General features: G+C 46.0%; 1 protein-coding gene across 2 annotated transcripts in view; it reads right to left on the bottom strand.

The window, feature by feature from the left end:
* The window catches only part of HRAS (HRas proto-oncogene, GTPase), a 75,051-nt gene that overhangs the window by 17,864 nt on the left and 29,999 nt on the right, over positions 1 to 27,188 (bottom strand). The window lies entirely within an intron of this gene.

Consider the following 27,188-nt stretch of genomic DNA (forward strand, 5'->3'; position numbering starts at 1 on the left):
ACTATCGAGGGTCTCCCATTCCCACAAAACCCAGCCAGTTACGGCTGACTTTTATTATTTGTATTCCAGTAGCACATAACGGGCCCCAGCAGAAACTGGGGCTGTACAAACAGAGTCAGAGAATCTGAGAATTTGGCAAGACAGCCAAAGCGTATGAGGGAAACATGAGGGGCGAGGTGCCTGGCCCAGTGTCACACAGCAGGTGAGTGACAGAGCTGGGAACAGAACCCAAATCTCCTGGCTCCTGTCCAGGGCCTTACAAGCCCAGGCTGCCTCCCATTCTAAAGTGTTTTAAAAGACTTCCCATTGCATGGACACTACACTTAGGCAGGCAGGTGAATGTATGATGCTGTTGTCCAACCCATTCCCCTCCGAAAATGAGTTTCAGATGATGATGATGATAAGAGCAGCAGCAATGTGACCTTCCTTTGGAAGAAATCTAATCACCAGGGGGACCCAGGCCTACATTCATCTCTGGTGTAACTTGGCCCAAGTCAATGGAATTACAGCAGGGATGAATTCTACCCACAGACTGCACTATCCTCTCTTTCCCCACACACATACAAACCATCCCACCCTCCAGATATTCTCTTGTAAGACTATCAAATTAGAAAAGCAAAAACCACCCAAAGGACCTATAACCTCTTTTATGCTTTCCTGTGCCACTGAACTCCCTGGAAATGTATCCATATGTAACACAGTGAACTATCACACTGGGAGAGAAAAAAAAAACCCACCCAAGCAGCTGACTCCAATCAATCACTCCTCTCAGAGGCTGCTGGGAATAGGTGGGACATGGAGTTTATATAACCCAGACCCAGCTGATGGCAGAGAGAGGGTAACACCCAAGACAATTGGAGGCTGAAGGAGTACCAAGGGAAAAAACAGCTCCAGAGAGGGGCAGGAGAAGAGGCAGACACATTGGGAACAAGGTAGAGTTTGGGGAGAGTTGGGCACAGGCTGGAAACGCCTCCCTGGGAAACTCCGGACTTACCTGAGATGTAAGAGAACATATGGGGAAGTGGAACTAAAGACTGGGCGTAGACTGTGATAACCTGAATATAGATACACCCCTTTGCTAAGTACTACTGCAGTCCCTCTGGCCTCCTTTTCTCCCCCCAGCATGTCTGTGGTAGTCAGATCATCCCTGGCCATGGCTGAGTACCTTTTGGGGCTGTGGGATTTGGGGCTTTGTTGGAGGGCCAGCTCACCTTCGTGACTGCCTGCCAAAATCCCTGAGGCTGGTTAGAATCCACTGGTTCACACTATCTGAATTCATACCTTTTTCCTTCTGTCACACACGCTCTGCCTTTGGAGGTCAACTGGCTTTATTCTGCATTAATGATCAGATTGCTATTTGAATGCAAATTCATTCGAATTTAAATCTGAATTCATCTTGCTTAAAAATATGTGAACTTCGCCTAAAACTGGAGGGGCAGGGGGGAGAAGTCATCTAAAATAGACAACTTTACTGGTAAGACCCATTATCTAGCATCCATCATCAGTAACCGAAGTCACTTCAAATAATTAAAGAAAAATCAATCTGAATTAAAACCCATTCACAAATTCTATCCTAAACAGAACACCATGCACTTCGACAGCATGCACAATCTGATGCTCTCAATGTGACTGCATACATTCATGGGTTGAGCTCTCAGGTAGGGCATTATTTTACAGATGGGGAAGCTGAGGGATAGAGAGATTAAAAAGACAAAACTGGCACCTAACTTGCCCAATTTAAAGGGACCTGATTTCTCAGATAGTGCTGAGTACCCGCCCTATGAAAATCAGGCCCTTTTAGAGAAGTCTCAAGTTGGGTGCCCAAAATCACTAGTCGGGTTTGAAAATCTTGGCCTAAATGACTTGGTTAAGATCAGAGACTATGTTGTTAATGTTAACAGCACAGCTGGGAGTAGAACCCAGGAGTCCTGGCTCCCAGCCTCTGCACTAATCACTAGGCAGCACTAACAAATTATGCCACCATCTTCAGAACTGAGTTAAACGCTTACAGCCTTCTGCAACAGGTTCACATGTCAGAGGGCAGGGCACCTACATTACCTGCTAGTCACCTAAGCTAATAAGCCCCTATTACTATACTGGCTACTTGAAGCCTTGTTTGAGGAGCAACAGTAAGGAAGCAGGGCCCAACCCCCTCAGCCCTCCCATCTCCTCTGTGCTCCTGAGCTGGGGACGATCTTTCAAAAAGGCTCATTAATTTTCCCAAGGAACTGAGCGTACATTAGGCATTCGTCTCCCCAGCTGCAGTCAGTCTGACTTATTAGCAACGTGAAAGGTGCTGGCAGAGGGCATTTGTTATTGGTATTGCTGGGAAGTCCGGCTTCAGCAGAAACCTGCACTGCCATTACCAGCAGTGGGCAGGGACGTGCGCCCTTTATTTCCCCCCACATACACACCCTTTATTTTTGTCCCAATTCCACTGTGAAAGAGGAACTCTGACTCAGCGCATACAAGAGGAAGATTACAAAACCCTGACGGTTTAAATGGAAATCCACCCCCATCAGACTATGGCTACTGCCTGCCAGAAGTCAGCCGAGGGTCAGGGATCAGCATGTCGATATCAGCCGTAACGCCAACCAATCCCCAAGCCCATTTCCCCCCTGGCTCACTGTCCCAGCATCTCTTTTTGGAACAGTGAGGCACTCGCTGGCTCCCACACAAACGGAACCAGCCACTCAAGCTTCCTTGTTTGTTTTTAAAGCTCTGCCATCGAACCTAGTGTTCCTGGAGAGGAGCCAGGTAGCACGGACACTGCTACCAAGCAGGCCTTCCCACGCAGCGCACTGTAACCCCCTGCAACGCTCGACCTGGGTGCTCCTCAATCTTGGACTGCAACTCCCGAGATCCTGTGAGCAGTCAGGACAGTTGTGATCTACTGGGATGAGTCCCTAGGTTTACAGATCCAGGCATTGGAGGCCTTGTGCTCGCTCAGGCCCTGGCTTCTAGTATTCACTTCCCATGCTGGCCCACAGCCAATCTGCTAAGCTTCAAGGCTGTGTATTCGCTCAGGCTTTTGCATGTGTTTGTGTGTAGTGGTGTGGGGAGGGACAGCTAAGTTACAGCCCATTTATAGTTTGTCATAGTCAGTAATACTTCGCACAGTGTGTGCGCGCGCGCTTGGAGTCTGTTGGATGAGAGGGTTTTATAAATTTAAAAGAAAGCCTCTTTCTAGACCTGATGCTCCCTCCACAGCCACCCCGTGCCCCTCAGCGCTGAGCCATCACACCTCCTGCTCCTCCAGCATTGACCCCCCCCCAGCCCTGCCTGTGCCCCTCAATGCTGAGCCGTTGCACCTCCTGCCCCCCCAGGCCTGCCCATGCCCCTCAGCACTGAGCTATTGCTCCTCCTTCTCCAGCCCTGCCCCTCAGCACTCAGCCATTGCAACGCCTCCTCCTCCAGACCCGTCCCTGCAGCCCTGTCCATGTCCCTCAGCACTGAGCTATTGCCCCCCCGCTCCTCCAGCCCTGCCCCCCTCAGCCCTGCCTGTGCACCTCAGCGCTGAGCCATGGCACTTCCTGCTCCTCCAGTCCTGCCCTTTCCATTGCTCTGCCCAGGCCCCTCAGCGCTGCACATAGAACTGTGCCAGAAACAGAGCCACAGGAGATGACAAAATGGCCTCCCACAGGGCAGTGTGTCAGAACCAATCCTCTTCAACATAGATACCAATGACCAACCCATACAGAGCAATATAGGCATTTTACATACGAACCAGTGATCTATGCATCACATCACAGGAGGAGGACTTTGCCACTGTTGAGAACAGACTGACATGTGCATCGAGCAAACTTTACACCAGTGGTCTCCAACCTTTTTACGCCCAAGATCACTTTTTGAATTTAAGGGCAACCCAGGATCTATCCCGCCCCTTCCCTGAAGCCCCTCTCCTTCCCCAAAGCCCCGCCCCACTCACTCCACACACATTCCTGTCATCCCAGGCTGGGATAGGGGGTTGGGTTTCAGGGTGCAGGCTCTGGGCTGAGCCTGGGGCAAGGGTTTGAGGTGCAAGTGGGTGAAGGGTGCAAGCTCTGGGAGGGAGTTTGGGTGCAGGAGGGGGCTCTGGGTTGGGGCAGAGTGTTAGGATGAAGGAGAGGGTGTGGGCTCTGGGAGGGAGTCTGGGTGCAGGAGGGAGCTCTGGGTTGGGGCAGGGGTGTAGGAGGGGATACAAGGTGCTGGCTCTGAGAGGGGGTCAGGGCTGGGGCACAGGAGGGGGTTCAGGGCTGGAGTGCAGCCTCCTGCTGGGCAGCAATTACCTGCAGCGGCTCCCGGTCGGTGGTGCAGCGTGGCTGCCACTAAGGTAGATTCCCTGGCTACCCTGGCCCCAAACTGCTCCCAGAAGGGGCCAACGCACCCTTGCGGGGGGGCAGGCAGCACATGGCCCCGCACACTGCCCCTCTCTGCAAGCACTGTCCCTGCAGCTCCTATTGGCCACAGATCCCCATTCCCAGCCAATGGGAGCTGCAGGGACAGTGCTTGCAGACAGGGGCAGCGCACAGAGGGAGACCCCTGGGGTGTGCTGGCGGCTTCTAGGAGTGGCGTGGGGCCGGGGCAGGCAGGGAGCAAGCCTTAGCAGCAGCCACGCCAGAGATCACGATCGACCGGATGGTGACCACTGCTTTAAACCTATTAGAATAAGAACCAGGCTTGTGCCAACCCAACCAAGACACAGGTGACAGTCTTTCACCTACACCATTGAGAAGCCAAGAGGAAACTAATCACCACCCGGGATGGAATCCCACTGACAATCACCCAAGCCCTGGTTACCAGGCGGTGACGTTGGACCGAATACTTTCCTTCAAAGCACATGTAGAGAAGACAAAAGAAAAGCTCCCCTGCAGCTTTGCCAAAGCTCCTTGGTCCTTTTAACACCTTTTGGTCCTTGTAACACTTGTAACCTTTGGTCCTTGTAACTCCTTGGTCCTTGTAACACCTTTTGCTATTCCACTCCCACTCCCCACCCCCAGGCTCTCCCAATATAAAAATCTAGAGCCATGGTTCTCGAACTGTGGGTCACAAGTTTGTTTTAATGGGGTCACCAGGGCCAGCATTAGACTCCCCGCTGCCCAGGGCTGAATCCAAAGCCTGAATAACTTAGCTTTGCATGGGGCCCCTGTGGTGTGGGGCCTCAGGCAATTGCCCTGCTTATCTCCCCCTAATGCCAGCCCTAATTCTGGACTCTAAAATCTAGAGTGACATAGGGCACTGGGGTCATGTAGTAATTTTTGTTGTCAGAAGTAGGTCGCAGTACAGTGAAGTTTGAGAACCACTGGTCTACCGAAAACTTAAAATATAGGGGCAATGTACAATAAATTGAATTTAGGATCAAATTAAATAACTTGGGGGTTACTGCACCGATACTTATTTTCATATTCAAGTCAGTGGAAACTGTTTTTAAAAATTTAAGTGAAATAGCTGAGGAATTTCCCATCTGTTGCAGAAATCAGGGACCTAGCAGAGGAAGATTCACCCACATACATTATACCTTGTATCATGGTGCCAAGTCAATAGCTTCACAGCAGTGTTCCCAACTCTGGCAATTTTATTGCAAATCTAAATATTTGGTGCTTTTCTTAAAATCCCAGCTCCTGGAGTCATGTGATTAATTAAGAATCTCAGCTTTCATTTAAAAAGAAAGAAAAGCAAGGTGTCTTGCACTCATGGTTGCAGAGAAAGGTTTGAAAAACAGGAACTCTAGGGGCTCAAAATCCAAAAGGCAAATTAACATACATTTTAAATAAATTTTTTTTAAGTGAATCTCATGATTTCTGGGGGCTTAGACTTGAGTTTTTGAACAGTCAGGGTTGGCAATGATGCCAAGTGAAGACTGTAACCAGCACTATATGTTGCAAAAGAACGTCCCTTGGAAAGGCTGTGGGCTTTTAGGCAGCGAACAAACGCTAAGAGGAAGGTCATGTCTACATTTAAAACTTTTGGAAGTATAGTAATGTTGGTTAGAGATGCAATTTTTTTTAAATAACATTTTTATACTGGCAAAAACCCTATTGTAGACACGGTTATGATGGCAAAAAATGCTTTTGCCTGTGTAGTTCATTTCATTCAGGGTACTGGTAAGACCTATACCAGAAACAGCCATTTTTTGCCAATATAAGCCACGCCTCCACTAGGAGGGTTTGCCATTATAGCTATATTGGCATAGCCATAGCAGTAAACATTTTCCAGTATAAACTAGACCAAAACACTCAGACTTAACACTTCAAACACTAAAGCTTTGAACAGCAAGACACAAACCTCAATAATACAAGCCCTTTCATCAGATGCTGTCTCAGTGACTGGAGGAGAAGGAAAGGTTGCCTCCTCGTTAGAGCCCAAAGTAGTCCCCTCGCTATCCTCCTCGCTGACTAGCTGTCACAGCAGCCACACTACTTGCTTGTTTGTTGATGGTGCTGGCACAGTGGGCATAATACTTAATACTCCTTTAGAGTGCAGCTAGACCAGTTGCTCTAGGTCATTATAGAGGAGGTTCAGTGACAAAGCTAGGATTAAGAACACCCTGTTGCATGCTCAGACCAAACCAGTACAAACCACGCTGGTTATCCCAATGCAGCTGACTACAGCAGGGTCAGGGATGTAATTGCCACTCTGAAGCTGGCGCTCAATGCAAACAAAGGAAAATTTAAAGGTGTGCACGCCCCTGCCTAACTGCACGTCTGCTAGATCAGAGGTGCAGCGGCCCCCACTTTGCAGCAGAATCATGAGGTAAGTGCAGAAAAGACTGAAGACAGCTCTACTCCAGAAGTTAAAGAAGGTTTCAGCTAGAGATTCCCTCCCTTCCTTCCCCTCTCCCACTTTTGGGTGGCAATTCTCAGTTGGTTCTGCTGAATGACTAGGTCACTTACACAGTCCATACAGTCTCCTGAAGATCAGCTTCCCGCTTGACAAACAGCCCAGTAATTACAGCCCACTTCACAGTGAGGCATTTGATTTAAGAAATCAGGTGAGCAGAAGAGATCATTGCCACTGAGAACTAAATGCTAAATTTTTTAACTTCAAAGCAGGAGGAATGTGACAATGTCCCATTATTATTAATCTGCAATGTCTTCAGTCAAGGATAGAGCCCCATTGTGCTAGATGCTGTGTGTACACACACACACACACACACACACCAACCACAAAATGGTCTCTGCGCAAAAGAGCTTACGATTTAAGTTTAAGAGGCTGGCCTTTCTAACAGTCAGCCAGTAACACACAATTTGATCTGGTGGATGTCGGTGAAAATGTCCATTTCTGAGTGCTCCAGGCTTTATTCTTGGTTCTAGACATGCCAGCATAGACTGCCTGGAGTGCAAACAGGTTGCTTGTTACAGCAGCATTTCTGTGACACTGCAGTTAAGGTCCCCTTAGGATTTTCCTTAGGATGCAACCTGATGTTTATAAAGGGTTACAAGAGTTTGGAGAAGCTGGAAAGGGGATGGTGTTGCAGGCTAGGTGCCCAGCTTCTGATGCAAGCTTACAGACTATTCAAGGAATATTAAATCAACATTCAAGGAAGCCTCCCTCTCCCCAAGTCATCCAACAGTCTTCATCCTAAATGCACCCCTTTTGCAGGAAGTTGGGAAGAACACAGCACAAGTGGTATGGGAAAATTGTGGGCAGAAGATGAATATTCCATGGTCAAATCCTGCTCTCTGTTGCACTCCAGATTCACACTAGTAACTCGAATGAAGCCAGTGCACGCTCATTCCAGACTGACATGGTGAGGGCACAACGTGGCCCCATGTCAGTATGCAATGGGAAGTCAAACAAATGCCTGCTTGTCTCCTAGGCAGACAACAGCCTATCACATATGTGATGGGAGCAAGAGGACTGACACTTTGACTTGGACATTTGCATGCTAACGAGCTATACGTGCTGTAGGTTAGTGGCACAGGGAGTCAGTCTAGAACAGGTTCCTACTTTTGACATGATCCCTGCTGTGCATGCAGAAAGGGTGGGGTAAAAAGTCTGAGGTGTACTGAGTAGATCATTACAATTTTGGGGCCATTTGCAATGGAAAAGAGCCATCTGCCACCACAGCCTTGGAAAATGGCTTCCCAGTGGCATCAGGAGGGGAGAAGTACTTACAAACACTGCAGAACCAAACATGAGGCTGTCATGATGGATTATTTACAAGGGAATACGAACACTACTAACAGCCATAGGAATGGCACAAGAGGGGAGGAGAGATTTCCATGGTGCCAGCCATGCATATTACATATTGCTGGGTGGCAGGTAGCTACATACCAAATTCTAATACTAAAATTATGACCTAGCTCTTTTCAATAATCCCCCAATAAAGAGGTGACTGGATTTTGAGGACCCTCTCCCAGTATTAATCAGTTGTAATATAAAATGTGCTCCAAGGGCTTATCTACACACAGAGTGGCATGTGCTTATCTAAAGGCATTACTTTAAACCAGTTTAGCTGAACTCGTGCAAAAAGCTGTGTGGACATGCTTATTTCAGTTTAATCCAGCCACTCAAATCAAAAACGAGTGTCCACACATGGAGTTGAGTTGTTTGCGAATGTGTGTAGACATCTTCTAGAATACCCCTTCAGATCAACTGTGATCTTCCCTTATGTGGCACACCATGGGTCTACACACTGATCCAATCATATTTATTCAGACTGCTAACAGTACATATACATACCAGGCACTGGTGTGCTCTGTGCCAACTTCTGTGTTCACCAGGTGCCAGCACCTCTGCTGCTCTCACTTGCAGTCTCCTCCTAGGCACCTTCCAAATTCCAGAAACCAGTTGGACAGACACCTTTCCTTACTGGTCCATTAAAAACCCCCTGCAACGCATATGTCAAACAGTGGGCTTTTAAAAAGAAAAGGAGGACTTGTGGCACCTTAGAGACTAACAAATTTATTAGAGCATAAGCTTTCGAGAGCTACAGCTTACCTGGAGAAAGCCTGAAAAGTAATTTAAAACACAAAACCAAGATTTCTGCTTGATTTTTACTTTAAAAATATCATCAGGTGTGTTGAGGCTGGTAGAATTGGAGGAATTTCTGGGCCTTTCAGAGGTTGTGTGTTGTGAGCTCTCTCACCTTAATTGACTCTTAAACAGAGACATCTTTTCTCCAAATAGTTTATACTAAATTGGAAATAAAGGTGTTAAAAACCAAATAATTTTTTAATCAGTGACTGAGGCCTTGTTGACATTGGGAATTTGCCCCAGTTCCAATCACGAGTGCTCTGGCAGTCACTGACGTAGGCGCAGTAGTGCAAACCCTAAGCTTTACACAAGGAAAGCACGAGATGCAGATGGAGTCTGACACATGGGGTTTTCCCCAGTGCAGCTACATCATTTTCAGGCCACTCATCACTGCAATCAGAGCAAGAGCCTGATACAGACAAGGCATAAAAATCCCTTCTCTGCTCAGCTTTCAGCCTCTTCTCCAGTGAGGTCATCATCTAATTAGCCTTCCAACTGCCATGGAGTCTTCCAGGGTCCACACGACCTGGGTTTCTCAAGGGATGAAACAAGTAGGCTCCTTTTTAACAAAACCTTTCAGAGGGCCTCAATCACCATAAGGAAAAAGACAGAAGCCCAAGACATTGTCCCCTTCCGCAGGTCATGTTTAGCAGGATAACCGTACCAATACAAGCTGCGGTGCTGAGTGCTTCCTGATAGCCCACAACCCTCTGGGAGGGGAACTCTCTGGGGGGTTGGAGCGGAGCAAGGAGGAATAAAATAGTTCTGCTATCATAGTACCCAAGTTGTTCTGTTCACAAAGCAGATGGGGGACTTTCCCATTAATTATTAAGCAGCAGAAGGCACTGTCCTGCAGCTGCCAGAGGTTACAGCAGGCCTTTAGGCCACAGCAGGCTGGGTTTTATGGAGTGCTGCTGGCAGCCACATTTCTTTAGGGACAGGCAGTTTCTATTTATCCCACCTTGCCCTATGTCTAGTAAGCGCACATGGTGCTGCAGTGCTCATGCTGTATGTAACAGCAGATCTACCCACAGAGACTGCAGCTATACCGTGGGCAGACTAGCCGGTGTGTGCACAGCTTACAGACTGCTAGCTAGCTAGCCCGCCCGCCCCTTGGCGCCCACTGAGACCCCAGCACCAGATGAGGCCTGCCTGCAAAGATGTGTCATTCTGGAGAAGGCTTCTTGGCTGTCAAAAAAAAAAAGGGGGGGGGGGGCAGGGAAGGAAAGCAGTCACTTGCTCGAGTGGTAACAGTTACTGTGCAGGACTCATGGGATGGAAAATTCTACGGCCTGTTCTGCAGGAGCTCAGACTAGTTGGTCACAGGGGTCCCTTCTGGCCTAAAACAAATAATCTCTGGAAGCGGAAGAGAGGAGGAGTTTGTAGCTCTCAAACAGGGGTGACTTTAAAGCAAAGAGAAATAGGAAAAAAAACACTAACATCTCCACTTCTCTGTTCCATGTTGGATGCTGTGGCACACACATGGCGGAGTCGGAAAAGCCAGAGCCCAGGTGCTTGTAGTTCGAGTCAGTCTCGCTGAACAGTCACCCCCTCTGCCCTCGTCACCGAACTAACACCCTGCATGCAGATACCTCAGAATGATGCCAAATGATGTACATCAGAAGCCAAGCAAGATACCGAGTCAAAAGCCATTGGAGGTTATTGTTTGGGGGGAGAGGTGGAAAGAACGGCTGGGATCAGCAATGCCAAGCAGACCGCCCTAGCACGGATCTGGAGCTGCTGCTGGATTTCCTGACCTCGTGGATTTTCTCCCGTAGCGTGAGGGCTGCTGGCTCCCATTCAAAGCTGTCTAGGAAAACCTAACTAAGCGCTTCCGCCTGGCAGCAGCCGCTCCCAGTCCAGTAGCCTGCAGATCCTCCCCCGCTCTGTGGGTTTCCCAGGCAGTAGGAGCAGCACGGCTTCAGGAAACAAGAAACATCTGCCAGCCATGCACAGGGGCCATGAGAATGGAGCTCTCTGCCCCAGACCTGGGGTAGGCTTACCCAGCCTGTGCTCTTCTTCCAAATCAGAGGATTATGTTGGGGAAGGCATGCAGAGAGCTTTCCCCTTTAACCCTTCATCTGCCTATCACGCAGGCAACCATTCCACTTTATCAGACCCTGGCTGTGCCCTCCACCCCCATTCAAATGCATGTACCCCCTCCCCCCACCTATGGGACTTGGCCTGCTCCAGACCAGGCTCCAATGTGGAATAGAAAGTGCACAGCTGAACAGGGGGTGGGCAGCGACCATGCACCAAAGCCCAGCCAAGGGGCTGATCATTAAGGGAGGGAGTCACAAACCCAGGCCAAACTACCAGTGGCTGGGAATCACTGAATCAGTACTCAGAGCATAGGGAAGACTCCAATGGGGAGATATCCAGCTAGTTCAGCCATCCCACACAGACTGGGTCAGCCAGAGCCACAACTTCACAAGGCCTCACTACAAGGCACAGTGCCAGTCACAGAGCATAAAGCAATCAGCAGACCTGGGTACTATTTCCAGCTCTGCCACCGAGCTGCTGGGTGACCTTGGGCAAGTCACTTTCCCCTTCCCTGTCCCTTTGTCTTGTCTGTTCAAACCTGAGCTCTCTAGGGACTGTCTCTGACTTACACATATGTACAGCACCAATCTCAGTTGGGGCCTCTAGGCAAGACAGCAATACCAATACCAATTATTGTTTTGCTAGATTCTAAATATACTCAGGAGAGCACAGAATCATAGACCTGAAGGGCTGGAAGGGACTGGCGGGGTCATCTAGTCCATCCCTTCGTGCTGATGCAGGACCAAGTAAACCTAGACCATCCCTGACAGGTGTTTGTCCAACCTGCTCTTACAAACCTCCAATGATGGGGATTCCACAACCTCCCCTGGAAGCCTATTCCAGAGCTTAACTACCCTGATAGTTAGAAAGTTTTTCCTAATATCTAACCTAAGTCTCCCTTGCTGCAGATTAAGCCCATTGCTTCGTGTCCTACCTTCAGCGGACATGGAGAAAAAATTGATCATCTTCTGTTATGTTAAGGGTGGTTATAAAGACAACATACCAGGTCCTCACCTCACTCTTCTTTTCGCAGGACAATACAGGCCCAGTTGTTTGTTTTTTTAAACCTTTCCTCATAGGTCAGGTTTTCTAAACCTTTAATCGCTTTTGTTGATCTCCTTTGGATTCTCTCCAATTTGTCCACCTCTCCCTGAAAGCGTGGTGCCAGAACCGGACACTACTCCAGCTGAAGCCTCACCAGTGCTGAGTAGAGTGGAACAATTACCCCGTGTCTTACATACAACACTCCTGTTAATACACCTCACAATATTAACCTATTTCACAGCTGCATCACATTGTTGACTCATTGCATTTGTGATCCAGATCCTTTTTCAGAAGTACTATTGCCTAGCCATCTATTCCCCATTTTGTAGTTGTGCATTCGATTTTTCCTTCCTAGGTGTAGTACTCTGTACTTTTCTTTATTGAATTTCATCTTGTTGATTTCATACCAATTCTCCAATTTATCAAGCTTGTTTTGAATTCTAATCCTGGCCTCCAAAGTGCTAGCAACCCCTGCTAACTTGGTGTCATCCACCCATTTTATAAACATTCTTTACACTCCATTAGCCAAGGTATTAATGAAAATATCAACTAGTACCAGGTCCAGGACAGACCCCACTAGCTATGTCCTCCTTATTTGACAGAGGACCAAGACTACTCTTTTGAGTACAGCCTTTCAACCAGTTGGGCACTCATTCTAGATTATAATAATTTCACCTAGACCAGTGATTTTCAACAAGGGTACGCATACCCATGGGGGTACACAGAGGTCTTCCTGGGGGTACATCAACTCATCTAGATATTTGCCTAGTTTTACAACAGGCTACATAAAAAGCACTAGTGAAGTCAGTACAAACTAAAATTTCATCAATGACTTGTTTATACGGCTCTACATGCTAAACACTGAAATGCAAGTACAATATTTATATTCCAATTGATTTATTTTATAATTCTGTGGTAAAAATGAGAAAGTCAGCAGTGTTTCAGTAACAGTGTGCCATGACACTTTTGTATTTTTGTGTCTGATTTTGTAAGCAAGTAGTTTTTAAGTGAGGTGAAACTTGGGGGTACGCAAGACAAATCAAACTCCTGAAAGGGGTACAGTAGTCTGGAAAGGTTGAGAGCCACTGACCTAGACCACATTTCCTTAGTTTATTTATGAGAATGCCATGTGAGACTGTGTCAAAAACCTTATTAAAAGTCAAGATGTATTACGTCTACTGCTTCCCCCATCCACTAGCCAGTAACCCTGTCAAAGCAGGAAATTGGGTTGATTTGGCAAGATTTGTTCTTGATAAATCCATATTGGCTATCACCTATTACCCTATTATCCTCTAGGTGCCTACAAAATGATTGTTTAATAATTTGTTCCTGTATCTTTCCAGGTATTGAAGTTAAGCTGACTGGTCTACAGTTCCCGTGGGTCCTCTTTGTTCCCCTTTTTAAAGATAGGAACTATGTTTGCCCTTCTCCAGTCCACTGAGATCTCACGTATCCTCCATGAGTTCTCAAAGATAAATGCTAACAATTCCAAGATTGCTTCAGCTATTTCCTTAAGTACCCCAGGGTGAATTTCATCAGGCACTCGTGACTTAAATACATCTAACTTTTCTAAATATTCTTCAACCTGTTCTTCCCCTATTTTGCCTAGCATTCCTTCCCCCTTGTTAATATTAATTGTGTTAAGTATCTGGTCACCACTAACTTTTTAGTGAAGACTTAAGCAAAATAGGCATTAAACACCTCAGCCTTCTTGATGTCATCAGTTATTAGATCTCATTTTCCACTAAGTAGGGGACCTATACCTTGTCATCTTTCTCTTGCTCCTAATGTATTTATAGAATCTCTGCTTATTGCCTTTTCAGTCCCTTGCTAGATATAACTCATTTTGTGTCTTAGCCTTTCTGATTTCATCCCTATGTGCCTGTGCTATTCTTTTAGACTCCTCCTCAGCAATTTGTCCAGGTTACCACTTTTTTGTAGGATTCTTGTTTGATTTTCAGCTCCTTAAACAGCTCCTAATGGAGCAACACTGGCCTCTTATTATTCTTCCGATCTTTCTTTTGCATCCTCCACAAAGTTACACGTGGTCTGTTCTTTATTTCCTTCAGCATATTCATACCTATGAGCGGGACAGAAAGGTGCATGGATCAAGTCACTGTCTATGAAATATTCCTGTAGCAGGGCAGAAAGCCTTTTCCCCTCTGCACCTGCAGCATTGTTCAATAGGCCAGGTGCAATGCAGGGTTTGTTCTCCTCAGTGGGATACTGGACTAATTGGCCCAATGGTCAAATCCTGTCCAGCAACACCTATACATGACTTTTAAAGAAATGCAAGATTCGTCTAGGTAATCAATGTTTTCCTCCCACAAATCGAGACATCCATGTCTCAGGGCCCCACTTGTGACTCTGATGGGGTCAGTGAGGAATGCGCCAAAGTCACAGAGGGACCTGTGTCCAAGTCCCTCCATCCCCATGTCCTGAATCAAAGAAGGTTGGCCCACTGTGTTTTCCGCAGAGGGTTGGTCTCACCAATAAGCCAGGCAAACAGCTGGTCGTTAAGTAACATCTAGAGCCAAAATGGAACTCCCTCCCTGAAGGTCTAGCTGCCAGCAAAGCAGGGAAGGGTTTGAAGAGCCAAAACCAAAGTGGGGGGGAAGGGCTGGGCACAGAGTGGGGAAAGGGTATTCATCAGTTTGCTGAATTGCTAGGGAGAAGCCCCACAGCTGACAAACGCTCCCCTTTCCTGAAAGCAAACACAATGGCTTAACATCCCAACCACGTGGGAGACAGCCAACATCATTCTCTAGGAACACTGGCGCAGAGGCAGGACTAGCCATTTAAAATAACCAAAGACTCAGAATGTGGCACTTTCCTCCCTGCAGGACACACGTGTATTTCAACCTTCCAACGAGCACCGTCAGTTATGATTTGTGGCAGCAACTGCTCCTCCAGAGAAGAGATGCACCTTCTTTACAATGGTGTCCTGTTCAGAATTATTGGCTCTGCCCACAAGAAAGAATGATGTGTTCACGGGTGCCTCGATTATGGTATTGAGGTGCCTGGCGGCTTAGGCATAGGAGCCATGAGACAAGCTGGGGAAATAGGAGGCAGTATGGTCCAGGGGATAGGGCACTGGTCTAGAACTCAGGAGACCTAGCTCTGCTAATGACCTGCCATCTGACCTTAGGCAAGGTCCTTCAGCTCCCTGTGTCTCAGTTTCCCCCATCTCTAAAATGGAGGCAATGCTACCTACCCTCTTTTGTAAAGTGCCTTGAGACTTACAGACGTAAAGAACTAAGACGGAGTGGAATTAGCAGTAATAACATGCTGGGTATTTGTGGAAGGGAATGAAGGAAGCGATGGGATGCAGAGAAGGAATGGGTGTCTCTAAGGTACTGAGGGTTGGGCAGGTTGTCAGCAAGGGGTGGCTTGCAAGGTTCTGAAAGGCTAAGGCAGCAGTAGGGGCTGCAGTCCATCTAAGATGGGGGTATCACTCGGACTACAGCCCTTCCTCTCTAAGGCCCTGTCTTTACAAGAAAGTTGCACCAGTTTAAATTCAATCTGTTTTAAAACCAATTAAGTTAAACCAATGCAATCCCCTTTGTGGACACACTTATAGCAGTTTATTTTAAACCAGTTTAAAAAAAATTTAAAATAAACTGAAAAACCTTGTTTAAAACAAAATAAGAATCTCCCCTTTCGCACTGCTTTAAGTCACAGCATAACTCTAAATGAGGTTTAAATTCACCTCTTAAATTGAATGGGGGGGGGGGGGGCAACTTTCTTGTGTAGATAAGTCCTAAGGGTTCTGTTGCTGCATCATATGAGGAGGAGGAGAGGAAGTTCTCACTGCTCAGATCCAGGCTACAGGAAGGAGCTTCAACACCCTCTCAGTTTTTGCCTGCCCTTTCTGCTCATCAGGGCCAAGCAGATGACTCAGAACAATAGCTCCTTCTCCCAACTACAACGCTTAACAATACTTTACATGCCCAAAGAGTAGCTACTTCTGTCTGAGGATCTCAAAGCGCTTTGAGAACACTAATGAATTAAGTATTAGGGGGTGGCCATGTTAGTCTGTATCCACAAAAACAAAGAGGAGCCCGGTGGCACCTTAAAGACTAACAGATTTATTTGGGCATAAGCTTTCGTGGGTAAAAAACCCACTTCTTCAGATGCATGGAGTGAAAAACCTACTATGAATTACTCATTTCACACAGCCACTGAGGCCAAGAGTTTAGGAAAATTCAAGAGAGGATTAGACTTTTAGTTATACTTACTATTAAGGTTCCATTTATAAATTGGTTAATAATAAATAATAACATTTAGCTCTTATATAGCAAGTGGTTTGTAGATGCTCTAAGCATGTTACAGACATGAGTGGCATGTCACAGAAGATTATAAGCACACTGCTATAAGATATTGTAGATTATTGTAAGCTATGGTTATAAGCAGGCTATTAACCTCTTGGACTTGGTAACAATCTATAACAAGTGAGTGCTGTTTATTAAATACCGATTAATCACTTTTTAGCCCTTTCTGAACAGAACAGAATATAAAATGTGAGCAGACATTTATCTGGCTCACCAGAACATCTGCAGTTACAGCAGGTATCAGTGTTAACAGGGACATAAATTCTCCTGCTTCAAGGCAGAAGCCAAACACTAACTGATGGAGGTTGAGAAGAAACATCCTCCTTGAAGGAGGTTATTCCAAAACTGTCCCCTGTTGTGTTTCTTGCATCTTCCTCTGGTGCTGGCCACTGTCATTATGGCAATTCCATCCTTCCCCCACCCCGTAAAGACGGTCAAATCGAGGCAGAGCAGCCAACCGTCTCCCTTAACATCGTACAGCAAGTCAGCGGCAGAGCGTCGAATGTAATCCAGGTCTCCCAACTCTGTGTCCTAACCACTAGGCCATGCTGCGAACACAGTTTGCCCCAACAACTGCTTGGTGAAAGGCTCCATTTATAGGTTCTGGCTGGAACGACCGTTTGTTTTATACTGGGTCTTTGTGTTCCTCTCATCGGAGCTGACAGCCTCCCTGTAGCGAAGGAGCTTCCCCCCCCCGCCCCGAGACACTTCTAATGGGAAAGCAAATCACGGAGCGGGAACATAAGGCTGGCTCCCAGAAGGGGCCCTGCTCTCCAATTATTCCAATCAAATCATAGCAGCGTCATAAGGGGAACAAGGGTGGATGTTACAAGCAGGCAGGGCATGGGCACACTAACACACCAGTATGGTGTGGCAACAAGAACTGAAGAGGGAACTGAACTGACCTGTACACAGAAGCTGAAGCAACTAACAGGACTTAACCAAAACAGACAGTATTTCACCTGCTTTGTGTAGGTCACAGACAGCACATCGGAGATATCCGCACCGTGCATGTGTTGAAGGAAGAGGTTCCAGAACAATTGCATTAATACTCACACTTCAGGCATCTGCACTCACAATCTACCCTGAAACCACACACTGGGGCATATCCGACCTGAGTGACAAGCCAGGGCACAGTCCCTGCAGCTCTCAAGTGATTCCACAAAGAGCCACCAGCTGGCACGTGGCAGACTGCAGAGAAGATGGAGATATTTCAATAAGCAAACTGATTTTCAGGCTGGGGGGGTTAACATAAACAGTGAGCTCCCATTCATGCAGGCTTTTACTGCAGAAGGATTTAGGTCATCTTCTAACCTGAGCTAATAGGCATCAAACAGAGCAGCATTACACAGCCAACCTAGGGGCAAAGAACAAGCATCTGCACGGAAAGATTGCAGATTGTTCCGGGATGACTGTAGAGTGTTCCTGCAGGATCAGAGAATAAAAACTGAGCTCCATACTCAGCAGCCAGCCGTCCATTCTACATGCCACGAAATGCATCACCAGGAAATGTGCCATTAGGTATTACAGCACAGATTTGTTAAATGGCTAAATCAGGGGTTGAGAGGTTGCTTTCTGGCTTCTTCAGCCAGGGAACCCCTATGACTGCTGGGTTCACAACTGAACACGGAGTGTTGGGGGGATTAAAAGCATTATTGAAAACCTTTTCAGGTGTGAAAACTCAGTTTCAATAACGGTTGGGATAGGGTTTTCAATAAAAACTGTGACAAACAGATTTAAAAGGCCAGAAGGGACCATTATAATCAGCTAATCTGACCCCTGTATAGCACTGGCATAAATTCCCTCTAAGCTGCGTGGTCATGCAGTGGCTATCAAAGGTCACGCAGGCAGGGAGAGGTGCTTCTCCCCCGGCCCCAGGCTGCTGCGGCGAGAGAGGGCTGGAGGGGTGGGGGTGTCCCTCTCTCCTCGCCGCAACCCCAGGGCAGCCTGCATCCTAAACCCCTCATCCTGGGCCCCACCCCAGAGCCTGCACCCCCAGCCAGAGCCCTCACCCACACACATCCCAACCCTCTGCCTTAGCCCCCCCCCCACGCCCCAAATCCCTCATCTCCGGCCCCACCCCAGAGCCTGCACCCCCAGTCAGAGCCCTCACACCCCAACCCTCTGTCCCAGCCCTGAGCCCCCTCCCACACGCCGAACCCCTCGGCCCCACCCCTGCACATCACATCACCTCCATATTGGTGCACATAAAATTAATTCTGCACATGGACGTCAAAAATTAGAGGGAACATGAGCACTGGCCACAAATTTCCTCCAGTTAGCCCTGTATTGAGCACATTAACTTGTACTTGACTACAGCATCTCCCCCAGACAGGCATCCAGTCTCGACGGAAAAGACTTCCATCTGCGTTCTCTTCATTCGAACTTGTAAATGAGAGTGGGTCGGAAAATGAAAAATTAGTTTCATGGAAAACATCTCAGCCATTCTGATTGAGAGAGATTTTAAATGGAACCTTTTTTTAATTTTTACGATATTTTTGAAATTTGTGTTGAAAAACATTATCCAAAATGTTACTGAAACTGGGTTTCTGCAACCAAACAGTCTGGGTAGCCATTTTAGTAGCGCTTTTTTTTTTTTAACATGACATTTTTTGTGAATCATCATAAAAATGTTGTTTTTCCATGAAAATGTTAGATTAAAAAATGGATCAAGAGGCCACTTTCTGATGGAAAATTTTTTCTTCCATACATTTTGACCAGCTCTACCCCTAAGGAAAAAAACAACTCAAGTAGCATGTACCACATCCCTCTGTTCCCAGCATGACAGAAAGGTCCAAACAATTAACTATAGGGATGAAGCTTGAGGAGGGAGGAAGAAGGGAATGGCTGGTCAGGAACAAAGCAAAAGCATTTCAGGCGAGTGTCTCAGCGTACCGCTTTCCCCCAGTGTGAAGATGGTTTCAAGCCCCATCCCCCAATGCACCACTCACCCTGTTGATGGCCACTCTGGTCCTGTAGAAAGTGGTGGTCCCCTCGTTGTCGGGGATGGCTCAATTCCCCCCGAGAAAGAACACAGAGAAGGAGTGAGAGAAAACAATGAGGTCTGGTTTTGTGGAGAGGGTACCACTAAGAACAGAAGAGCGGCCATACTGGCTCAGACCAAAAGCCCATCTAGCCCAGTATCCTGTCTTCTGACAGTCGCCAATGCCAGGTGCTTCAGAGGGAATGAACAGAACAGGTCATCATCAAGTGATCCATCCCCTGTTGCTCATTCCCAGCTTCTGGCAAACATTCTCTTAACACAGTTTATAATTAGGCTTGGCAGCATTCAATTTTTACTTTTTAAAATAATTTTCATGGATAATTTCAATGTTTAAGAATTTTTTTATATTTTTATCCATTTTAAATTTTCACAGCTATGGGAAATACAGGGGCGGGGGTCATACAATTATTTAGTGACCGATGCAGAGATTCAAAAAGTTAAAACATTCTAAATCATTACAACACAAATTGTCAACATCACATGTCAAAAATACACAAAATAACTACCCTTAAGGCAACAAACCATACCTGTTTTTACTATCCATTCGCTAGTACGTTTGTAACCAGCCTCATTCAAAAGTCTAAATCAGTGGATTTTAACTAATAAGTTCTCCAACAGCATTTTCCTTACTTTGCTTATCAGTGGAAATATTTTTTTATTTGGTTTGGTTGGATATTGACGTTTACCAACATATACCAATAAAAAACTAATCCTTCCAAGCCTTATTATTATTATTTGTGTTACAGCTGCTCCTAGAAGCCCCAACTGAGAAGAAGACCCATCTGTGCAAGGCACCACACGCAGTCCCTGCTTTGAAGAGCTTACAGGCTAAACAGACTAGAGAAAGGATGGGAAGGGAAAGAGACAAGGAGGTGAAGTGACTTGCCAACCAACATCATACAGCAGGTCAGTTGCCAGAGCTGGGACTAGTGTTCTAAGTCCCATATCCACTGGGCCACACAGCCTCTCAAAATTGGGTAACACTGTTTGCACCCACATCTGATTACTTGCAACCCCTGCTACAAGGGTGTTATAGAAGCTCAGATACTACAGTGATGAGGGCCATACAAATACCTAGAGAGATAGTGGAGTACCACTGGGTGAGGAAGTGGGAGTAAAGTTGAAGAAGTGCAACTGGGATTGCTGGCTGTGGCAGTCTGTGGGAGGAATTACTGGGAAGTAAATTGTGTCCCTCTCAACAATACAGGGTCTTACACATTCTTTTACACCAAAGTGGCCTAGTGGATAGGGCACTGGAGTAGGATTCGGGAGACCTGGAAATATCCTTAGGTACACTAGGCTTTTCTCTCTGGAGACCACAGTTCAAGTTCCGGGGCCGGGCCACAAGCAGAAATGAGTGTGTGTATGTGTGTGTGTGTGGGGGGGGTGTTTCATCTCAATCTCTAATGGGCCATCTAGGGGAAAAAATGGCATCACAGCAGCCTCTCCATTCAGGAGAGGCCCAGGATTGACACAACCGAGGTTGGAGATGCGCTGTCAGAGCCGATGGTGGGAGAGGCATGGCATATCAGGGAGCGCTACAGGTCGGGATTATGATGCAGATTTATGTGTAGGCAGAGGGGCAATAGGGGAAACCAGGAACAAGTGCACTGGCAGAGATGCGAGGGGGCAGCTCTCATATTCTGTGTCAAATTCTAGATACGTTCATAGACTCCTCTTTTTAAAATAAATAAATAAATAAAATAAAATAAAATAAAATAAGTCATCTAACTGACACGATCAAATCCCTTCCACACTAACACCACCATGCTCATTTAGCAACTCTAAGCCAACTAGGTGGATCGGTCTATTTTTATTTAGTCGCTGGTACACCACCTTGGTTATGAGCTCAACAGGGATGCAAGGAAGGATGGAAGTATGACAGGAGTGATTTAGAGCCGCAAACAACAAAATCTCCCTTGCGGAGCCCTAAATCAGCCTCAGTGCGCTCAAAGGCTAGGGAAAATGCAGATGAAAAGCAAGCGAACCATGGTGCCCCCATCTCAGGACGCTGAGGAAGGATGGGCAGCTGGGAGAGGAGATAAAGACAAGCAGTCAGGCACCTGCCACTGGGATCCCCCCTTTCCCTCCCTCCTTCCCATTGGGGTACATTAACAACACAGGGACACAAGGATCCCCCAGCTGAATGACTCTGCTGCAGCTAGCAAGCATGAATATGCATCAGTTATTATGTAGCAGCTGATCCCATGCACACTGCTGATTTACAGGCCAAGTGGGATTGCTAAACAAATCCCTTTTTCACCCCCCACATGCTCACGCTGGCCTCTTTGCCCTGCACTGACAGGTGCTGTGAATTAACGCAGAATGCAGGGATTGGGACAGGAAGAGAAGACAGGTACTCCATCACTAAGTGCAAAGCAGGGAAAGATGGGTGAGGAGCTGTCTGGAACAGCCCAGGGATGCACTGAAGGGTCTCCTTCCTGAGTACAGAGTAGAAGATACGGGGGAAGAGTGCCTGGAAGGGACATCAGAGTCCACAGGCTCCAGTCACCTCTACAGTGCTAGTGTTGGTGAAAGGTGCCAGACTGACATCCCTGAGTCTTCTGTCTGGCTCCTCCAAAACAGGCACAGCAGCAGCACTTACAGGAGTGTAAGCTCCACCCCACTGCCACACCAGCCAGCAGCAACTGGGGGGACCATTTCTAGAGGTCAGGAGGCAATTAGATCTCCATACTCATGCAGCTCAGAGCACTGCCCAGGAAGCCAATTAATGCTAACTGGTCCTGGACGCAGACCACTGACTCAGTGTGTGTGCACTACTGAGAGGCCACCCCCAGCAAGCGTTTTATCAAAAGGGGAAGGAAGGCTGGGTTTAGGGTTAAGGCACAAGACTGGGAGTCAGGAGACTCCCAAGTGCTGTTCCCAGATATACCACAGCCTCACTTTGTAGCCCTGGGTAAATCAAACAACTGGATTTTTGGAGGCCCTCAGTGTTGGTCTAAATACGCGCTCACCAAAGCAGGGTAGATAAAAATCAATTAATAAATTTAAAAAATCTGTTTTCATTTATATCAGTCTTTTTTATAAATTAACCTATTTAATTTTTTATTATTTAAATACTATTTAAATTTGAAATTATGGCAACCTATGTTAAGGCCTAAATTTACTATCATCTATTCAAATCATTTCAATTAAATTAAAGAAAAATATTCAAGCAGTATATGTTTTCTACTAAAGTTTTAAAGAAATTCAAAATACCAGACTGGTGGAAGTCACTGGCTAAGCACCGGGAACCTGAGACTGTAGAAGTGCTACACCAGCTTTTGACAGCAGTAGCCTCTTCCGCAGGTACAGAGAATATTTTCTTCATTTCAGTTGATCAACTAGCTCAGTTCATTCTGTGAACTAGTCATTGATTTAAATCATAATTTAAATCAAATGGAAAGCCTCAATTTAAATCATTGATTTTAAATCAAATTTTCCATTTGTACTTAGTTATTTTCTTTAAAAAAGGTACACTCTCAATAGCAGATATAACCAGTAAATCATGTTGATTTACAACTAAATAGAGCCTTTATGCTAAATTTGGTACATCTTTTTGCCACCTCGGAGGGGACATGATAACTATATACATTTATTGAAGCAATTATACAGCTTAATGTTTTGATTCTTATTAATTGTACATTTTTAGTGAGTCAGAAAATGGTGAGGGATATATTGCTTATTGACTAGATAATTAACTTAATAGGATCTTTTTTATGACCTGCAGTCATAGCAGGTTTTTCCCCCGCTCCAGTTCCCAAGTGTTGAAATCAACACTAGAGGCTGCTCTCTGAAGAACGTTGTCCCTTTTTCCTCGCTTTGATACCAGCATTGCTCCTTTCTGGTTGCACCCAGTTCACTAAATACAGGGAATACTTTTGTTTAATAAGTCAGTTTTAAATACAAACATGTTTGGATAATTTTTTCCCTTATATATCCAGCACATTTAAGGTAGATTTCTTTAACTACTAAAAAACAATTTTAAAATGCTTATTTTTGCATTTTTAAACTGAATTCCAATATCCATCCAAATATGACATAATAATGCCACCTTGCTCTTATATTGCACTTTCAGCCATAGATCTCAAAGCACTTTATAAAGGAAATCAGTATAATTATCCCCAAATGCAGCCTGGACACAAAGTCACAAATAAAAAGATAAAACTTATTAAATACAAAATGCATCATTCACCATTTTTTAACATAATAAAAATTAAAAAGAATCTGAATAAAATTATCTTAAGCTATATAATTGCTTAAATAACTGTGTATAGATATAGTGCAGAGGTTCTCAAACTGTGGTCAGTGGACCACCAGTGGTCTGCGAGCTCCATTCAGGTGGTCCACGGACAGTTCCCTCTAAGGTGCACACCTGGGCAGCCACACACAAGAGAATGAAAGGCCACCCACCTAAGTAGTCCAGGCGCAGCTCCACTAATTAGGTGCCTGGACCCTGGAGAAGACGCACATGTAAAGTGAGGTGGTGGCCTTGGGGGGGAATAGAGAGTAGGGGGAATTTGGGACACGCAGGGCTGCAGCAGTCAGAGAAAGAGGTGACTTTCCACAGCTCCAGGGCTGCGGCTGCCGGGGAGAGATCCCCCCCCTTCCCAGCCCCACCAATGTGGGTGCTGTGGCAGGAGAGAGAGGGCACATCCATCGCATAAGAAAGGTAAGACTATGGATATTAAAATATGAGTTGTGTGCTTTTGTGTGTAGAACAAAAAATTATTATTAAGTTTGGTTTTTTATACAGTGCTTTTACCCAAAGCACTTTACAATAGTTAGCCAACGGTGCAAACAACATTTGGAAAGAGCATTAAGTGGTTCACCGAGACCCTCAGCAATTTTCAAGTGGTCCGCGAAAAAAAAAGTTTGAGAACCACCGATATAGTGTATTCCCTCCTGCTTAACAAAAAGTACCACCAAATTACACCTACCTTTGAGAATCAACCTCTTTGTAAAATAACTAAAAAGTAAATGTACAAATTACAAGATTAAAATCAATTATTTAAATCAAGGTTTCTGGCTTGATATAAATCATAATTAAAATTGGTGATTTAAATCTCCGATTTAAAATCTATCCACCCTGCACTGTAGTCAATGAGAGTTTTACCATAGATTTAGGGGAGAGCAGAGTTAGGCCAACGCAGAATGCTTTTGAAAATCTCACCCCCATAACCTCTTTGTTTCCCCATCTGTAAAAACAGCCAACCACAAGGGTCTTGTGACACTCAATTAACATCTGCTGAGTTCTTCAAGATATTCTAATATAAGGTGCTACAGAAGTATAAAGTAGTCTTACTTCTACTACTGTGGAGTTTGTTCTGGGATTCAAATGGTGCCTGGACAGAGCAAAGAATCCATCTCTCGCTACAAGGCCAGCCTGCCCTCTTCCATTTAGTTCACCTTCAGCATTCTCTGCACAGACCTGAACCACTGTCAGCGTGGCTGCCTGCTCCTAGACTTACAGAAATCTGCTGGCACTGAAACAGGACGGATGCGCCGCTTGGTTTTGGAGTGACAGGCATGGGAACACTTCATGAGGATTCCAATTTAAGTGGTCCAATTTCTCCTATCCCTATCTCCACCCCAAAGAGCTTATAAATGGACAGACAAAGATATTATCCCCATTTTACAGATTGGCAACTGAGGTACAGAGAGATTAAGTGACTTGTCCAAGTTCACAAACGAAGCCCATGGCAGAACTGGGGATTTCTGATTATGCAAGCCCCGGTTTTAACCACAAGACCGTCCTCCTAGTCAATTGCGCTGGTCAGTTATGCAGGAGACAAGAGCATTGTGAGAAAGAGGGTCATTCCATTACCCCAGCCAGCCTCCAGCATCTGCCTATAAATCTGCATGGTCAGCAAAAATGGGTTCCCCCCCACTCACAGCCTCCTTAGGAACATGCTGCAGCGATGACATGCAGGGTTTGGCCAGGCTCACCAGCCAGCACACGCAGAGATGGATCAAAGCTGAACAGAACACACAGAAAGCAAGGCCCCAGACCTGCAGGGAACAAGGCTCTACCTCAGAAAAAATTAGCCAACGTTTTAAGTTTTAATTAAAAAAACTGGAAAGGGGAGCAAAGGGAAAACAAAGAAGTAGGTGGCATGGCCTATGTAAGTCAAGTCTTTTCTAGAGTAAAATAGCTGGATAGTTCAAACAAAGCAGTGAACCTGCTGCATGATTCTTGGGAGACCTGTGCTGCTAATCTAGTGCACTTTAGGCAACTATGTTCACCCCTTAAGTATAAGCCCACCTATTCTATCCCCACCATCGTTCCCAATATGAAATCTGTGGAGGTGCACAAGGGAAGACACAAAAAGTAAAGGGGGCTCAAGTCCACCGGCAGCAGGACTGAAATTAAACCCTTAGTGCTCATCTGTAGGCACATTTATAAAAGCGAATGTAATACACACTACTAGATAAACCACAGGACACAGCAGACTAATCCTTAGACACTTCACATGATACAGGTCATGAGGCAATGGTGTAATTTAAAAGAACACATTCCATGAAAGCACTCTCTGACCAGTATATGCAAGATTCATACGTGGTACATGTGCTTACATGCAACAAAGTTCCAGGCAAAACAGGAAAGTGAGCCTCAAAGCCAATCTAAAAGCACCCTCTTATCCTAAAACAAAACATCTTTCATCTTAGCTCCTGGCTCTCCTCCCCAAAAAGCCACTGATGTGCTAGCAGACATATATACAGAATGTGCAAGCAATATGTATTTTTAAACACCCACCTACCAGTTTAACAGACTGTTAGTACAGTGTTTGGGGACGGTTACTGTAGAATATTTTTAAAATTAAAGAGAGGACTTTGCTCATAGATGCTTAATCTGTGATTATTAGTATTTGTATTACAGTAGCACCTAGAGACTCCACTTGAAATCAGGGCCTTGTTGTGCCAGGTGCTGTACAAACCCATTATAAAACACACAGTCTCTACCCCGAAGAGCTTACAACCCAAATAGACAAGACAGACAAAGGGAAAAAACAGAGGCAGAGAAGCTAAGTGACTTGCTCAAGGTCATACAGTAGCTCAATGGCAGAGCCACAGATAGAACCCGCACTTCCCTGACTCCTAGTCCAGCACCACCACTGCCTCAACAAAGCTTACTTGACTTGGTAAGAGTTGAGTCAGACTCATCCACTATGTCTCAGTACCTAGCAGCCCAAAGCAGTGCTTTTATTTCAGCTTTGCTCAGAGTTTGCTTTAGAAAAGGATTATCATTGGGGACATTTTACTGATCCACTTTTCAGCTTCTGGTCCAATTTTTGAAATCCTACTACATCTCTCACTCCTCTTCTTTTCCCCACATAGGCTTCTTTCTCACGTTCAGTCTTCCCTTTTCCACCACCTGCTCCACTACTGGGAAGAGCAAAAGTTACCTATGGAAACAAACTTCCCCATTTCCTGCCTGGCAGCACCTTCCTTGCAGTGACACGGCAGCTCAGGGGAGGATACAATCCCTAGCAAACAAACAGGAATTAGCAATGGCCTTTCCGAATGGTCAGCACTGCCTGAAGCAATTCAGTCCCCCAGGCTACAGCTATTTTATCAGCCATTCCAGTAGAAGGATGCAGGCACTGCCAAAAGGAACAGGAAGAGGAAACAGGGTCAGAGTTGCACTCAAGATAAGGCTTCTGGGGCGACCTTCAGAGTCCAGTTCACTTACAACAGCTGATTTCATCCGGTTCCCTTTTGACCTGAACAGACCAAAGGCATCATTCTGAGAGAAGCCTGAATTTCAGCCTCTAAACGATGAACTCCTTGGAGAGGAGGAAAGTCCC

The sequence above is a fragment of the Natator depressus genome, chromosome 6 (genome assembly GCF_965152275.1).
Source record: "Natator depressus isolate rNatDep1 chromosome 6, rNatDep2.hap1, whole genome shotgun sequence".
Taxonomy (NCBI): Eukaryota; Metazoa; Chordata; order Testudines; family Cheloniidae; genus Natator; species Natator depressus.